The following is a 19423-nucleotide window of genomic DNA, read 5'->3' as shown; positions in this document are numbered from 1 at the left end:
CGAAAACGTAATAACTACTAAAACAATAACCAAAGTACTTTAATATTTTAGATGAAATTGGAGTAAATAAAGTCCATCGAAATTTTATGTAATTTAAATGCGAGATTAAAAATTAAAATGTCGCAATAGCGTATAAAAAATATCGGTACTTTCAAAACCTTGTAGAAATGTGTAGCAATAATTTCTAAAATAACGATTGAAAAATAATTTGATTTGCGATAAAAATCGTTACAAATAAGCCATGTCAAAAAATGGTTATCTAAATGAGCGATTCTTTACTCGCGATTCGTAATACTATCATGCTAAAATATCGAAGTTTTAAAAACCGGGCGGAAATGTGCAGCAATAACTGTTGAAGAAAGGATCTAAAGTCATTTAGATTTTCCATGAAGTTTGCATAAATAAAGCGTTTCATAACTTTCAAAAATCGCTATTTCAGAAACTACTTGAAAATGGGTTGCAATAACTACCGAAAAGTCATTGGAATCGGCACATACGAAAAGCGTCAAAAGTGGTAATTAAAATTCGTAAATCGAAATAATGATGTATTAAAAATATTGGGATTTTTAAAACTATGCTGAAATCCGTAGCGTTAACCATCGAAAAACTATATTGATTGAGATTGGGTGCGTCAAAAACTTAAAAGTATAAATTTAAATTACCGAATTTTTTTTTATTATTTTTCAAAAACAAATATTTAATTTTTTTTTTCATTTTGTTCAGATTGCGGCCTCGGGCCGCACATCGAGGGTTGGCCCGCGGGCTGCAGGTTAAGCACCCCTACGTTAGTGTATCAGCTGGTTAACATTGTAATGAAATATGTTAAAAATAAATACAAATAGGAGGTATATGAAAAATCTCCTGAATAAAAATCCATTTGTATGTTTAATTATAAAAATATTAACATGTATATTAATACTTTTATAATTAAATACATAATATTAATAAATTAACGCGTATGTCTAATTATAAAAGTATAGTATATAAACTCGGGCAAATCATGTCATTATTAAAAAACTACAGTGCGTCTATTAATTTGACCTAATTATTATAATATAATAATACAGTACCTGATGCAATAAATAGTCTGTATTTTTATAACATTTTGTCGAATTTATATTATATAACGCCTAATTTAACCAATTGATACACAAACGTAGACAAGTACAAACCGGTTTCAGTAGCGTAAATACAATAAAGCTGTATAGAGTATCACCTGAAAAATTAAGATTTTACATAGAATCTTATAGTGCGTTTAATAATTTGGCCAAGGACTGAATGATGCAATAATTTTAACTCAATTTGATAACAACAAAAACTCAAATAAAGCACTTTTATTCTATGCATAATTTTAAAAAAAATTGATATGACAACCAGTTGTAATCCTCATATAATAAAACAATTTTAAAAACCATGGAAGTCAATTAAAATGATTAAAATAAACATAAAAAGGTATAACAAATAAAATAAAAAAATATTCAAAAATTATGAATTATTTTATCAAACTAAACAGTTATTTAAACATCTTACAATGCCCAGGTACCTAAAAATTTCACGAGGGTCTAAAGTTTTCATTATAACGAAGAAAAATAGTTTTCGGTTGACTTTTTAAGTTTTCTTGTTGATAAACTATTCCAATTATTGGTGTTTGATAAGCAATCCCTATTTGCAGGAAAAAAATGCATAGGTACTCCATAAAAATTTATTTAAAAAAATATATATAAGATAATGTTTTTATTCTTAAATTCCTTTTAATGCAATTTTTAAAAAAAAGTAAGATTCTCTAGGTCCCCGGATATTGCCCTAGTGTGCCAATAGATATAGACGGACATTTAGAGTTAACAAATAAAAAAAATATATAACTAAACTACTCTATACATATTATATGAATAAAAAAGTAACACTTTTTACACTTAACACTATTTAAATAATTTCATATATGTAATGAAATTTCAAAAATTTAAAATATCAGATTTATAGATCTTTTTCATATTTCCTGAAAAACATTTATTTAAATTTGTACTTAGTTATATACATAAATTTTATTTGTAAATATTTATTTCCGAGCGATAAAGATAAACGCACTTATGGAATTATACAGAATTTAAAAACCAAATAAAATTAAATTAAAACCAGACACTATAAATTAGTCACACATTTAGTTACAATTCTAAGCCTGTCTAATCTAATAGGTTCATATAATCAATCATTGAAAAATATTATACTGAAATCTTCGAAAATGCTTAACTATTTACTTACATTTCGATATTTTGAGGGAAGCGAAAGAATTTCAAATTCGGATAGCCGGCTCTGTTTATATTGCAGTATGCACACCTATCAAAATTCTTTGCTTTACACACAGAAGAATCCCTGAAAAATATTGAAAGAAAAAAAAATGTTATAGAATTTTTACCAAAGCTAAAAACAAGGGAGAAAAAAAATCAACAGAAGATATGCTATAGAATGCGTACTTACTTGTTAGGGATAATTGTCAAATTACTATCGTCCGCCATTGAATGATATCTCATGTGCTTCACTCTTCAAAAATTCTACAAAATACTACATGTTTCAAGCGCCATTTTCAGTACTTTTTGGAAGTTTAACCATAAGTAATTTCAGCTCGAACGTAAATCAACATCGGCAACTATTGAAACGCTTTTGCGCAGCCTTCTTTTTGCTTGCTTTCTAATGTTCTAAAACAACTTAACTTGAAAACACAACTTATGGAATAAAAACTATTGCTTTGTTTCCTGTAGAATTAATTAGAGTTGCATTAATTTTCATAATACTTTCAATTCGCATTTAGAGAAACTGATGCAGACGATTATTATTATTAGCGTTATTTTTTGCAGACGATTTTCATCGACGGCGGAAAAAAATTCTTTATTTCACTTTTGAATTATTAAGGGCTTATCAGCATAATACAGGCCATTTTTAGTGGTCTAATCAAATCTAATTCTCTTGAAACGTCAGATAGTAATTTCTTTTTCAACAACGAATGTTCAAAAACATCTTTAATTACAAAATAAATAAAGTTGCATTAATTTTTGTTTCAACGTCTTTTAATGATTTCTCTATTTGAGGTGATTTTCTTGTTTTCAGAATTCGAATGGTAATATCTTTGTTTTGTTTAATTCGTAACACATGAATAAATAAATTTACTATTATAAATACACTTAACCACGCTGAAGAGAAGTCGTAAAGACGTAGATAGTAATAGTTCTGTTAGGAAACAAAAATACCGTCAAGAATTGGGAAAGAATAATTTGTTTTGAACGTTGTTATCTCAAAACAAATTTAAAAATGCATTTTGCAAAGCTTGTGGAACATCCCTGATGCCTCGCAAAGCTAGTCTTTGGCAGCACATAAAAACTAACACACATGTTGAACACATGAAACATTTTTCTGGGACTAGAATTCTTGACAACACCCGTGGAAGATAATGTTAAAAAAGCTTAGCTAAAATATTGTGCCGCTTTGGCAGAACACAAGATACCATTCAAATTCGTGGATCATATTTCGGACATAATATCAAGTTCGTTTTCGGATTCAGTGATCGCTAAAAGATTTTCATACAAACGAACAAAAGCAATGGCTTTGACCGATAAAGTTTTGAGTGTTCACATGAAAGAAAAGTGCTTTTAGACATCGAAGATACTAAGGATATTTCTAAAGTAAAGTATTCAGTTATAGTAGATGAATCTACAGATGTATCAATTAAAAGCAATATTGCTATCGTGATAAAATATCATTCAGAATCTGATGAAACTGTTAAGATAAAATTTTTATAGGTTGTTGAATTAAAAGAAACAAAACAGCTGAGGGATTGTTTATTTCTCTCTCAACGGAAATCTGCAGGAATGGCCTGCAACTACAAGATTTAGAAGGCTTTGCTGCAGACACCACCAAAGTTATGTTTGGTGAACACAATAGTGTTGTGTAAAAACTAGGAAATAAATCTCCTGATTGCATGTTCATTAAATGTGTTCGCTTTTCAACTGCATTAGCTAGAAGTAAATCATGTATAAAATTTTCCAGGATTTGATACGTGATACACATAATTATTTTTCCTGCAGTTCTAAAAGAAAAGAATAATTCAAAGGATTACGGGACTTTACAAATACTCAAACACATAATATTCTCAAACTCTATAACATCCATTTGCTCTCAGTAGGTCAGTGTGTCGACAGGATACTTGAACAATGCCATGCTTTACTACTTTATTTTGCAGATTAATATTTTAATGAAAGACTAATGGCTGTAGAGAGACTTTATGGTTCATACATGAAAATATAAAAAAATTATATGTTTACTTTATTAGTCATGTTTTGAACATTGCTAACAAATTGTCCGTAGTTTTTCAAGTACGAAATTCAATTATCGATAGTTTTTATAAGACAATGAGTGAAAGCTTTTAAGTCCTTGTGCACAGGGTTGGAGTTTTGGACGTGTTAAATTGGTTTCGGATAGGACAAGTGGGTTTTGCTGTCTTTAAGTGTCCTAAACTGACTAAAACTATGATACACTGTCTTTAAGTGCCCTAAAACTTGAATATTGGTGAAAGGTTAAAATTCTATATGTGTAACCATTGTTCACATAATAATTATGCATATTAATAAATATTTGATACTTTTTATACAATTTGCTTTAACTTATTAAAGGGAAAAAAGATAATATAATCGGAAAAGATTAATAACTTCTGAAGCTCCACAATTCATTGAACAACAATAATGACTACCTCATTCCTTAACCATGAATTAATGTGCTTTTAAAATTGATAAATTATGTTTTGGCATAAGGATAAGTAATGCAATATTAATAATCTTTTTAAATAAAGCAAAAACTTTTCTTCATTTTGTTTCTTGCTCAAAAATTAACCTTTTATTTTTCACAATATTTTTCTTTTAAAATTGTGACATAATTTGAATAAAAGGGTTTTGGACAGAACGGTTCAAACCGTGGATTAATCCTTTCTGTCCTAAACCTTGCCAACTCTGCTTGTGCAGTATACACGTGAAAATCGGTAACATAAAGGTGACAGAGGCCCAAGACATTGATCCGGAGTCAAGCTTTAATTTCCTATCATTAAGAGAAATTTATATTTGCTTTAAAGGTTTAACATTTCTCTCTACCAACGAAATATTAAAAAAAGATTTGGAAAAAAAATTACGGATTTTTTCACTTTGCCAAGCAATTTTAATTGAACTATGTAAAGAACTTAAGTCACGTTTACCTTTTAAGGGCGATTCTTGAAACTGATGAGTTTAGTTGATCCAGGAACAGGAATTACTGGATCAACTAACTTTTTACTGCCAGTTTTGCTGAAATTTCCTCACCACTTCAACACTGAATATAGCGAAACTATTGATAAAGTGGCGAGAACTGGTTTAATCAGAAACAGTTTCTAAGATATTTGATGAAAATCAAAATATCTTAGTTGAACAGTTTTGGTCGAAGATGGGAAAGATAAAAGACTTTAAGTTTAAAAATTTGAGTCAATTTGTTTGTTTTTTATTGTTAACTCTCCCAATTTCAAATTCAGATTGTTGAGAGGATTTTTAGCAACGTTTCTTTGATAAAAACTAAAAATAGAAACAGATTACCAACTGAATCTGTTTCAACTATAATTGTTGCGAAAGAAGGTTTGGAGGGCAATTGCGCAAAATTTGAGCCAGATCGAATAATACTAAATGCATTTAATTTTGATATTTATGTTTGATATCAGAATTTAATGAATTTATTTTTCTTGTTAAATTATAAAGTTTTTACTGTTTATTCAAAAATTTGGTTCATAAAAGTAGTTAAATAAACATATCACTGAATAAATGAAATCATATTTACTTTTATACAGAAGCAACACTCGTACCCAGAGTGCCTATTTATATTAAATTAATAGGCTAATATTAAATTAAAAAGTAAAATAATTTACTAGATCCAAAAGTATTTGGGGGGCAAATGTTCTAATTTATTGGTGGGCGAACAAGTTTTTTTTTCATTATTAAATACTTAAACTTCATAATTTTATAAGTTTTGAAATAAACAGAAATTAATTTTAAATTTAATTTAAATTAATTTCTTTCATAAATTTAAATAAACTGAAATAATTACTTTTTTTAATAAATTTTATTTTTATTAATAAAATATTAAATTTCATTTAATAATTTATTCAATAAATTTTATAATTTAATCCTAAAATTAATTTATAAAATTTATTTTATAAAATAAATTTATTATAAACGGATTTAAATAAACGTAACTAAATGAATATAGTTAAAATATTTATTTATTCATGGTAAAACAGCAAATTATTTTATATGTAAGTAATACATAATTGTAATTCAAAATATATACATGTACCAATTTATATTTATTAATTATACATACATAACACAATTAAAAAGAATAAAAGAAAAGCATAATAAAAAAAGGTATTATCTCCTGAGTTCACATAATCATATCTGCAAAAAACAGTGCTTTCTAATACTTTATTATGTATCTGTTACCGGCATAGTATGAAACGCCGCATTCTATAGAATGCCTAGGCATTGTATATGATGCCGGATGTTTTTAGGCAAGGTATGAAATATGAGAAGTATTACATACTTTCCCTAGACATTATATACAATACCTAGCCATTCTATTGAATGACAAATGCTATTTAGGCAAAGTATGAAAAAAACGCCGAGGATATTATGTAAATGATGTGCATTTCTCAAAAACAAAAATTTTATTCTCAAAAAATAATGAGAGTGCCATTAAAAAAAATATTCAAAATGCGTAAAGAAAAATGAAAGTTGTACAAAACATAATTTATGCCTTTCTTATTAAGGGAAACAAAATTTTCATATAAAAAAATAAGAAATTAACCTACTTGCTGTAACATAGCAGGCTTGAATGACGTTTTGAATTACATTTCATTACATTACGAAACGAATCGGAGATGCATTTTATACTCTGCCGATTTCTCATTTAGCATTCTACAGAATGCCTAGGTAATGTGTGAAATATAAATCGTTTCATTCATTGCCTGCTATTTTTTGGTATTCTATACAATACCGGATTTCGAACTTTGCCGGTAACATAAAGCAAAATAAATCAGTCAATAACGCATATAATATATATATATATATATATATATATATATATATATATATACACACAACCAAATAAATAAATACAAGAAAACACGAAAAAAGTTAAGTTTCATTTATTGCGCATAAGCTGCAAGTAAACAGAACTGATTAGATAAGTTCAAAATGAAGATAAAACAGACGAAAATTATATATATATGAAAAAAAAGGGGGGAGGGAAATAATAATGAAAAAAAAATAGCAAATAACTGTTTAAAAAAAAAAGGATGAAAATTTTTTTAAAAAAACCGGAAAATAAAAGGTATAATCTTTTCATCATCCCACACGATTATATCCGCAAAAAAGAGTGCTTTCTGATATTGTATCAATATAGCCAAAGCTAAAGATATTAATACAATAAATACAATAGTGTGAGGAGCACTCAAAAAAATTTTTTACAAAAATAGCAACAAATAAAATAGAACACAATAAGTAAAAATAACGCGTAAAAACAGAAAATAGTATAAAATAAAGAAAAAAAACAGTATAAAACAAAATCTCTAAAGCGAGTAGAGAAATAAGCGCTACTCGCTTTAGAGATTCCCCCCCCCCTCCTTTTTTTTCATATGTCTATAATTTTCCTCTGTTTTATCTTCATTTTGAACTTATATATATATATATATATATATATATATATATATATATATATATATATATATATATATATATATATATATATATATATATATATATATATATATATATATATATATAAAGTCCCAGTCTTATATGCATTTAGTTTCTTTTTTTTTTGTTCCTTTTCTTATTCTCTGGATACAACCTTAGTTATAATTCAATTTTCACAAATTATTGTATGCGTCTTTCTTTTTATAATTTAAAAAAATTTTAAAAAAAAAATTTTGCTGTATTTTGCTGTCAATTATTTAAATTACTTTGAGGCAAATTCAGTAATTTTTATATGTAATGAAACTTATATTCAATTTGGATGTATTATTGCTAAATATTTATCGCTATTTTCTATAATTTCATTAAATGTAAAAATATATGTTGTATTTTTCTGTCCTTATAAATTATTTTGTAGCAAATTCAATTCTTTTCATGTTTAATAAAAAATTTCAAAATGATTCTTTTTTTTTTACATAATTTATCTTTATTTTTAAATTTTGGCAAAAATACAGTCGGAAAAAACGTATTCTTGTTTTAAATATTTTTTTCAGGTTAGAATTATTATTGTTTAGATCGTAGATCTGACATTTTTTAGAATTAAATTTAAATTTATTTTAGTTGAGGATAAAATAATATTATAATAGAAAAGCAATCATCTTTTTTTTCTTTCGTGCACTTATACTTCAGGTAAACGTGTAGTAACAAAGATTTATATCAGCAACTTAGTCTTTTGAAGAATTAACACACAGTTGTGTGTATCATAAATGTATCTGTTATATCATAAATGATTTATTTCAAATTTGTAGAAAATTGAACTTAAATGAATAAAAAAAAACCCATATTTTGTTTCACATCCTACATAGAAAAAAAAACGTAAAATCTATTTTATCTAAGTACATAAAAAACAATTTATATTATAATCTAACAGTATAAACCCGAATTATCTAGATACAGAAATATATACTATTCTATAAAGAAGAAGAATATTCTATAACTATTACAGTTCTGTAAGTTCTGAATTCGCTTTATTCTTTGGAATGACGAAAGCGATGTTGACTTCACTTTAATTTTTAATGAATTGAAGACAGAAAAGATTATTTTACCGTAATATGCACATCTGTAACAGCAAGTGATCATGAAATCCGAAGTTATGCTGTTGGTAATAGAAAGGTAAAAATTATTGAGAAATTGTTCTGCAAATGCTTGGCATGTTCTGCTTCAATGTTTGGCATGTTCTGGTTAGTTTTTTCAAGTTCTTCTACCTTTTCCTTTGGGAAATTTTGCTTCTTATTTGCTGCTAAGAGAATGGCGTCCGTCATGGCCAATGGTTATGATGGAATTAATGTCCGATATTTTCAGTCTCCCGCTAGAGGCGTACTCGAGCGTTGCTATCGCGAATGGAAAAGTTCTCCTAAGGAGAGAGGAGTTATGAAGACTTAAAATATTAAAAAAATAATTGGCCAGCAGAAGCATGAATAAAAGTAAAAATATTAAAAAAAAAATAACGGGCTAGCAAAAGCATGAATGAAATAAATTAAACACATAAAGAGATAAACGGTAAAATAAAAGCAGACGATAAAATTAGAAGATTTTTTGTAGAACAACAGAGTTGTTGGCTTTTTTTTTTTTTTTTTTTATTTTTTTTTTTTTTTTTTTTTTGGAGATTAGTTTGTTTTGGAATTTGAGTTTTCTTATAACCCGCTACGGGTTTTTCTAGTTTGTTTTATAAGATTTAACTATCCCGTTACGGGTACTTTATATTTGTAACTGCATTTGTTGTGGTGTGAAATAAATGTTTTTTTAATAAAACAAAGAACTGTTTCTTAATGTGGCTTGATGCGTTACAGCGGTCAAAGAAACTGATACTGCCATTCCAAAACTATACAAGTGATTATTCTATATGTTCTTGTGAAAGTCAATCCAAAGGCGAGCACTGAAAATTTTGCAGGAGTATGTGGTAAAAAACATTGAACTATATATATATATATATATATATATATATATATATATATATATATATATATATATATATATATATATATATATATATATATATATATATATATATATATATATATATATATATATATATATATATATATATATATATATATATATATACACTACCGGTCAAAAGTTTGCGAAAATTTTGAAATCTACAAAAAAAAAGGTATAAATTCAAATGTTCATAGAACTACGAAAAATCATTCAAAATGCATGAAAATTTGATATGTTCTAAAGTGAACCTTCTACAGTTAGATACATATGATCAAATTGTAATACTTCGTTTTTTGCGAACTGAATCCAGCTTTTCATCATGGGTTGTTTCTATGGTGAAAAAAGTTGTTAAGTTAGAACGCTTGCCAAACTTGCAAAAAAATTTTTTTTGCACTTTCTGCTCATAGAAAATAGATATTTGAACCGTTCTATGTGAGTCCTCAAAATTTCAGATCGATTTGATTTTTTTGGACGAAGTTATAGAATTTTGAAAAACATGTGTACTATTCTCGATTTTTGAGCACTCCACATATGCGGTCTTTTGGTCCATACATCTTCTACCAAAGAACTTTTTAATTTTAACGTTTTCTATATTTTCAAATAATTAATATTGGTTATAAAACAAATATTCTTATTCATTATTGTAATTATTGTTATTAAAAAGAATTTATTATGAATATGATTAAAACAATGTCTCATAGATGTCACATTTCATCGAAAATTTGTTTGTTCTTGCAAACGATGCTCTGATATTTCGAATAGAAATCAGTTATGGGACATTTTACAACAGGAATGGAACTCTATATCACTTAAAGTGATTAATGGTTTGTTAGAACGAATGCCACGCATATGTAAGGCAATAATAAAAGTAAAAGGTGGATGGTTCGAGGAATCTAAGATTTAAATGTTAATTTATTTAATTACAAAATACGAATAAGAATATGTTATATATTTGACCTGTTGTAAATAAAATAGTTTAGTAAAAATGCGAATTTTTTATACTACTGATATTATTTTTTAGAATTATTTATGTAATTATTGTTATAACTTTTTATTTTAATTTAATGTAAAGTAAAAATATCACAACAAGACTAATACACATGAGCAATAAATATAACAATAATAATTACAATAAAGAATAAGAGTATTTGTTTTATAATAATCATTAATTATTTGAAAATATAGAAAACATTAATATTAAAATTTTCTTTGGTAGAAGACGTATGAACCAAAAGACCGCATATGTGGAATGCTCAGAAATCGAAAAAAGTACACATATTTTTCAAAATTCTATAACTTCGTCAAAAAGAATCAAATCGATCTGAAATTTTGAGGGCTTACATGAAACGGTTCAAATAACTATTTTCTATCAACAGAAAGTATAAATATTTTTTTTTGCAAGTTTGGCAAGTGTTCAAACTTATCAACTTTTTTCACAATAGAAACAACCCATGATGAAAAGCTGGATTCAGTTCGCAAAAAACGAAGTATTGCAATTTGATCATATGTAACTAATTGTAGAGGGTTCACTTTAGAACATATCAAATTTTCACTCCATTTGAATGATTTTTCGCAGTTCTGTGAACATTTGAATTTAGACCTTTTCTTTGTAGATTTCAAAATTTTCGCAAACTTTTGACCGGTAGTGTATATATATATATATATATATATATATATATATATATATATATATATATATATATATATATATATATATATATATATATATATATATATATATATATATATATATATATATATATATGTAAAATGTAGCAGTCAGACAGAGCAGGAAAACAGATTTTAATGAAAGCAAATTAATTTTATTTGATCATTTACAAATGGATGACGAGCGAAAAGTGAAGTTTACTCCATCGTGGTTCAGTCTTACTATTAGGGAAAATCTTATAAAAAATCCGAAAATGTCTCGATTTAGGGAAAAGAGGGAAATCTTAGAAATTACTATTGGTTTATTAAATAGGTCGCGTGATTTCCACAAACAGTAAAGGGGAAAATGCCTTTACTTTTAATCAATGCATACTTTAGCCAAAGAACTTATACGCTTCGCGTGAAGAAGGGAAACTTCCTATACTATCAATGCTAAATCGTAACGATCTTTCCCCCAACTTGTGCGCTGAAGGTGTAATGCCAGAAAGCTACCGTCAAGAGCGATTGAAGAACGGGCGCAGATCATTTGATTTTCACCCAATGCACACATATTTTCTCCGTTAATTATAATCGGATTCGATTTTGCTTTTAAATTTTTTCAGTTCACAAATTTAGCAGGATAATAATTTATTTTAAAGTAGTAAATATTTATTTAACAAAAGCAATTTTTATTAAAAAATAAAAATTCATTAAAACTTTAAAAAATTGAGTAAAATTCATTTCCCCTTGGAAAAAAAACTTTTTCGATTTTTTAATTTTTCCATGTGTGTATATATATAAGAAATGTGCTATATATATATAAAAAAAATTTTAGTTATATATACTTAGAGTTTTAAGAAAATAAACAAGACACTTGTTGCAGAATTTGTTTTATCTTTATTAGACTTATCTAAAAAAAAGTCTTTTTGGCTATATATTTTAAGAATATACTTTTCAATAAAATAAAAACACACAAATAAAATTGCATGCATTTTATACAATAAATAAATATTTGAGCAAGTTTACGAAATTACGCCCGGTGGCTGAGCGGTAGTGCTTCGCGCTGTCGTGCCCCAGGTCCCTGTTTCGATCCTCGGGCCGGGCAAGGTTGACTCAGCCTTCATCCCTTCTGTGGGTCGATAAATGAGTACCAAGCATTCTTGGGAACTAAACACTGGGGGTTCCGCGTTCGTCTGACCACTTGACCGGAACATCTGCTCCTGTACCCCAGAGCCCAAGGTCAAGAAAACTGAGATGAGTACAGTAGGCCTGGGCCCTCATGTACTGTCGCGCGGCTGAGTTTAGTTTAGTTTTTAGTTTATGAAATAAAATAACATAAAATTAAAAAGATGCAATATTGGTTAATTGGAACTGCACTAGGAACAAGTCTGCATTTTTTCTTGATACATAATTTTCAATTTTAGAATGCCTTGAACACAATCTACACCTGTTGTGTAGTCAGTCTGTCAGTATCAACATTCTGTAACGATACAATTTTGCTGGCCTCTAACCATTTCGTGCACCTAATGTTATAAAAAACAAATGCACTAAAATCACACAGTAAGATTAAAGTGCTAATATGACATAAGAATGCTGTCTAATTCGACAACGGAATTTAAAATGTATGGCATTAATAAATTATATGTATTATTTTTCTTAAGTATTAATATTTTATTATATAGTTTTAAAGAAGCAGGCAGTGTTTAAAGAAAATAATTAGAAAGGAAATTTAATAACAAAACAATTCCTTGGGCGATTAAATAACAAAATCAATTAAATTTGCGTTTTACTGGCAGTATCATCTTCATAGTATGCAGGGGCACCGGGCACAAAAATATTTTAGACCTATAATGTGTCTTAATGTTTAAAAACAAACTAAAAAACTTCACATACAAAAAATAAATCATTTTTAAGATACAGTCCCTGGCCAAATTATTAGATACAATATGAGATTATATGTAAAATTATAATTATGAGGTGATACTATACAGCTTTATTTTTTTTACGTAGCTGAAACCGGTTTCACTTCTTTACGTTGTAGGGGTGCACAACCTTTTTCAGTGAAGAGCCACATGCACAGCAGATTGACCAATGAAGGGCCGCATGCCAAAGTGTTTAGACCGACATATTGAAAGCAATTGTTGGTGGTGATTGTTATATAAACATCATTGTTTATATAACACTAAATTCTTTTTGTCGGTTAACCTTGTAATCTCTTTGCAGAAAATACAATACTTTAAAACGTTTAAAATTAGAAAATGCAAAACTGATTACTTAAGAAGGAAAACAGAATTCGAAAATCAGAATCAATTTATCGGGAAAAAATTAGATAAATTGAAATAATTAAAAAACTATGGAGAAATTGAAATTTTTTTTATCACATTATAAAATACAAAAGTCCATTTAAACATAAATTTTAACGTTAATTTTTTTTCATAGAATTAAATTTCAAATAAATAAATATTCTAGTCATTAATATAAATTCAAGTTAAATACTTTGATTTAAAGAAAGTTTATAGGGTTAAAAATGATTAAAACTAAAACTAAACCCCTTAAGTGTAAAATAAGACTTAGCATTTATTAGGGAATGTACTTTATCTTACAGACATTTTTATTTTAAATTAATAATAAGAGGCTAAGAGAGGGAAGAAAAAGAAAGAAGAAAACACATTAAATTTTAAGGAACTATATTCCTTAATAATAAAAAACTATTAAGATACTTGTTTACAACTTTTTATGACGAATATATTTTTAACATGACACCTACTATTTACAATTAATACACAATCAATTAACAATCAATAAAATTTACATTACTTTTCGAAACTTATCTTGATTAAATTTTTTATACAGTTAAAATTTAATGATATACAAATTTCCCAGCATATAATCATAAATGATATAAAATGCTCCAAGAAGATAGAAAATGGTTTAAAAAATTTCTTAATGGTTACACTGTAATTTGCAAAATTTTTGAATATTGTGATAATTTTATATACTTGATCATGTGATATTTTTGAGCCATTAAATGAAAATGTAATGATTGTATTTAAAGACTACTCTGTAATTTTGAACAGGCCAAATTCATTCTAGAAAACAGTCTTTCGACAAAAGCTGTTGTTGTGGGTAGTATTAAACTTAGAGCAAATAACATAATCAGTTTTGGAATTTGTCCTAGATGGTGCTCTTCCTTTCTGGGTTTTTAAATCGCGGAAATACAAATAGCGATGTGTTATTTTTTAATTGCTTGAATACGAATTGCCATGTGTGATTTTTAAATTGCGTAAATAATAAACTCGATGCTTGTTTTTCAAATCGCGTGAATACGAATCGTGTGGCTTTTAAATTGCGAAAGGACTACTCACAACACTTGATTTTTAAAATGCATGAATATGAATCGCGATATATGGTTTTTAAAACGCGTGCGAGAAAATGCGAGAAAAGTAGCAACGGATGATATTTTAAACGCCAGAACACGAATCGCGATATGTGATTTTAAATCCCGTAAATACGAAACGCGATGGATTATTTTTAAATCTCGTTAATGTTAATACGAAATGCGATGCGCAATTTTCAGATAGCGTAAATACAAATTACGATGTATGACTTTTAAATTACATGTGACAACAAAAAGAATAGGTTCGATGTGTGTTGTTAAACTTGCACGTGTTCATGGGACTAAAGAATTATGCCGTTTTTTGAATTATTATTATTTTTATTTTTTTTGCAAAACGGACCGCGTTTAATATAAACACATCTCGGTTTTTTTTCCTGGGAAGGTGTTGATTTGGCTAAGATACGTAATTACTTTTTAAGTTACGAAAAAAAATTAAAGCTGAATCGAATTTCACGAGTTGTAATATTGTGTGAAAATATCAGGTATATTCTAAATCACAAATAAAAATGCAGCAATAACGGGAAAGAAGAAAAAATACTTTCGAAAAACCTCTTAAAAAATTCGTGTTAAAATCGGTACAACGCAATTGATAAAATCGGCACAAACAGAGCACGTAAAAAATAATTATTTTAATGCGCGATTCAAAACTCGCTTGCTGTCAAAGTATTAAAAGTATCATAATCTTTTTAAATCACGGGGAAAACGTAATAACTACTAAAACAATAACTACTTTAATATTTTAGATGAAATTGGAGTAAATAAAGTCCATCAAAATTTTATGTAATAAATGCGAGATTAAAAATTAAAATGTCGCAATAGCGTATAAAAAATATCGGTACTTTTAAAACCTTGTAGAAATGTGTAGCAATAATTTCTAAAATAACGATTGAAAAATAATTTGATTTGCGATAAAATCGTTACAAATAAGCCATGTCAAAAAATGGTTATCTAAATGAGCGATTCTTTACTCGCGATTCGTAATAATATCATGCTAAAATATCGAAGTTTTAAAAACCGGGCGGAAATGTGCAGCAATAACTGTTGAAGAAAGGATCTAAAGTCATTTAGATTTTCCATGAAGTTTGCACAAATAAAGCGTTTCATAACTTTCAAAAATCGCTATTTCAGAAACTACTTGAAAATGGGTAGCAATAACTACCGAAAAGTCATTGGAATCGGCACATACGAAAAGCGTCAAAAGTGGTAATTAAAATTCGTAAATCGTAATAATGATGTATTAAAAATATTGGGATTTTTAAAACTATGCTGAAATCCGTAGCCGTTAACCATCGAAAAACTACATTGATTGAGATTGGGTGAGCCAAAAACTTAAAAGTGTAAATTTAAATTACCGAATTTTTTTTATTATTTTTCAAAAACAAATATTTAATTTTTTTTTTTTCATTTTGTTCAGATTGCTGCCGCGGGCCGCACATCGAGGGTTGGCGGGCCGCATTTGGCCCGCGGGTCGCAGGTTGAGCACCCCTACGTTAGTGTATCAGTTGGTTAACATTGTAATGAAATATGTTAAAAATAAATACAAATAGGAGGTATATGAAAAATCTCCTGAATAAAAATCCATTTGTATGTTTAATTATAAAAATATTAACATGTATATTAATACTTTTATAATTAAATACATACTATTAATAAATTAACGCGTGTGTTTAATTATAAAAATATTAACATGTATATTAATACTTTTATAATTAAATACATAATATTAATAAATTAACGCGTATGTTTAATTATAAAAATATTAACATGTATATTAATACTTTTATAATTAAATACATAATATTAATAAATTAACGCGTATGTTTAATTATAAAAGTATAGTATATAAACTCGTGCAAATCATGTCATTATTAAAAAACTACAGTGCGTCTATTAATTTGACCTAATTATTATAATATAATAATACAGTACCTGATGCAATAAATAGTCTGTATTTTTATAACATTTTGTCGAATTTATATTATATAACGCCTAATTTAACCAATTGATACACAAACGTAGACAAGTACAAACCGGTTTCAGTCGCGTAAATGCAATAAAGCTGTTATAGTATCACCTGAAAAATTAAGATTTTACATAGAATCTTATAGTGCGTTTAATAATTTGGCCAAGGACTGAATGATGCAATAATTTTAACTCAATTTGATTACCACAAAAACTCAAATAAAGCACTTTTATTCTATGCATAATTTTAAAAAAAATTGATATGACAACCAGTTGTAATCCTCATATAATAAAACAATTTTAAAAACCATGGAAGTCAATTAAAATGACTAAAATAAACATAAAAAGGTATAACAAATAAAATAAAAAAATATTCAAAAATTATGAATTATTTTATCAAACTAAACAGTTATTTAAACATCTTACAATGCCCAGGTACCTAAAAATTTCACGAGGGTCTAAAGTTTTCATTATAACGAAGAAAAATAGTTTTCGGTTGACTTTTTAAGTTTTCTTGTTGATAAACTATTCCAATTATTGGTGTTTGATAAGCAATCCCTATTTGCAGAAAAAAAATGCATAGGTACTCCATAAAAATTTATTTAAAAAAATATATATAAGATAATGTTTTTATTCTTAAATTCCTTTTAATGCAATTTTTAAAAAAAAGTAAGATTCTCTAGGTCCCCGGATATTGCCCTAGTGTGCCAATAGATATAGACGGACATTTAGAGTTAACAAATAAAAAAAATATATAACTAAACTACTCTATACATATTATATGAATAAAAAAGTAACACTTTTTACACTTAACACTATTTAAATAATTTCATATATGTAATGAAATTTCAAAAATTTAAAATATCAGATTTATAGATCTTTTTCATATTTCCTGAAAAACATTTATTTAAATTTGTACTTAGTTATATACATAAATTTTATTTGTAAATATTTATTTCCGAGCGATAAAGATAAACGCACTTATGGAATTATACAGAATTTAAAAACCAAATAAAATTAAATTAAAACCAGACACTATAAATTAGTCACACATTTAGTTACAATTCGAAGTCAGTCTTATCTAATAGGTTCATATAATCAATCATTGAAAAATATTATACTGAAATCTTCGAAAATGCTTAACTATTTACTTACGTTTCGATATTTTGAGGAAAGCAAAACTATTTCAAATTTGGATAACCCGCTCTGTTTACATTGTAGTTAGAACATCTATCATAATTCTTTGCTTTGCGCACAGAAGAATCACTGAAAAATATTGAAAGAAAAAAAGAGGATTACAATTTTTATCAAAACTGAAAACAAGGATAAAAAATCAGCAGAAGATATGTTATACAAAGCGCACTTACTTGCTAGGGATAGTTGTCAAATAATCGTCCGCCATTGTGTCATGTGCTTCTCTCTCCAAACTCTCCTTCCATAACTAAGGATGATATTGCGCATGCGTTGCTGGAAACAAACTTCTCCGCCATACACGAAGCGCTGGCATTGTGCCAGATTTTGTTACGACTTTCATGAGTTATTTATTTTATGTTACTTATATAAGTTACTTATGTTAAGTTACTTATATAATCTTTGCTTTAGCCAAAAATAGATTTAAGGACAGGGTGTGAATTTAAAAGTGTGAGAAAGTGTTTCGATTAGAATAATAAGACAAAAGAAAAGGATTTACAGAAAAGATGACATAAAAAGATTAATTGAAGCTTTTTATGTTATAAATATATATATCTTATTTTGCAAATTTTCAAATACAGTTTTAATAATTTTTTATTGCAAGTAAGCCAACTATTTTTAGACATTTTGATCCCATTAATGTTATTTTTACATTTCGCACTTTTTCTGAAAATAAATTAATGCAAAAGTAATTAACACATATTTTTATTTAATTTAATAATGATGGTAAAATTTTGAATAGTAAAGTAACAATGTTTTACTGTAAATAATGTAATCTCAGAAATTATTTTTATGCATAAAATAATTGAATTGTTTATGAAAAAAAAATTCAAAACTCATATTTTTATTTATTCAAACAAAAATTTTGAAATTAATCAGATTCAGATTTCACATAAATTTCAAGATTTAAAATTACATTGTAAAAAAATTTAAACACTTTATAAATTTGAGTAGTGAGAGTAATTAAAATTATCACTAAATAAACTAAATAATTTTAAAAAATTTATGTGACAATTTTGTGCCTTTTCTATATCTTGAGTTTTTATTTACTGTCAGAATGCAGATGTAAAAAGCCTTTTTTTTTTGCCCTTTGTAATAAAATTTCATATTTTAGAACTTGAAATTTGTATTAATGATACGAAGGTAGTGAGAGACTTTATAGACTTTTACCGAATATCTTATAACTATGAGTGCAAGTTGAATACTTTTAAATTAAATTTAATTTGAAACGGCAAAAAACTGTGAATGATTTTTTTTCTAATTGCAATTTACAAATTACATGATTATAAACATCTAAACTTAAATATACATATGGAGCTTTTTGAAAAACTAAATGTCCAAAAAGAAAGAAAAAGCTTAGTTAATGTAAAACAAACAAAAGGTTACTTAACCAAACTTGCACTTTACATTCAAAAATTGGAAATATAACTAGGTCAGTGGAATTTTATATTTTAATTACATGATCTACCTT

At 26.9% G+C, this 19423-nt stretch overlaps 1 protein-coding gene and 1 long non-coding RNA gene across 36 annotated transcripts in view; one reads left to right on the top strand and one right to left on the bottom strand.

Moving 5' to 3' along the window:
- LOC147803296 (uncharacterized) overlaps positions 1 to 19423 on the top strand; it is a 113241-nt gene that overhangs the window by 73346 nt on the left and 20472 nt on the right. The gene's annotated exons all lie outside the window — the stretch shown is intronic.
- LOC147803299 (uncharacterized) lies at positions 11522 to 18204 on the bottom strand. The gene is made up of 3 exons (XR_015429022.1): positions 18129 to 18204; positions 17917 to 18027; positions 11522 to 12925 (listed from the first exon to the last, which is right to left on the bottom strand). It is a non-coding gene; the product is annotated as an uncharacterized LOC147803299 (long non-coding RNA).

This window comes from Parasteatoda tepidariorum, chromosome 9 (assembly GCF_982258835.1).
Source record: "Parasteatoda tepidariorum strain Cologne lab strain chromosome 9, Ptep-v5.0, whole genome shotgun sequence".
Taxonomy (NCBI): Eukaryota; Metazoa; Arthropoda; class Arachnida; order Araneae; family Theridiidae; genus Parasteatoda; species Parasteatoda tepidariorum.
This window is presented reverse-complemented; position numbering and strand designations above follow the sequence as displayed.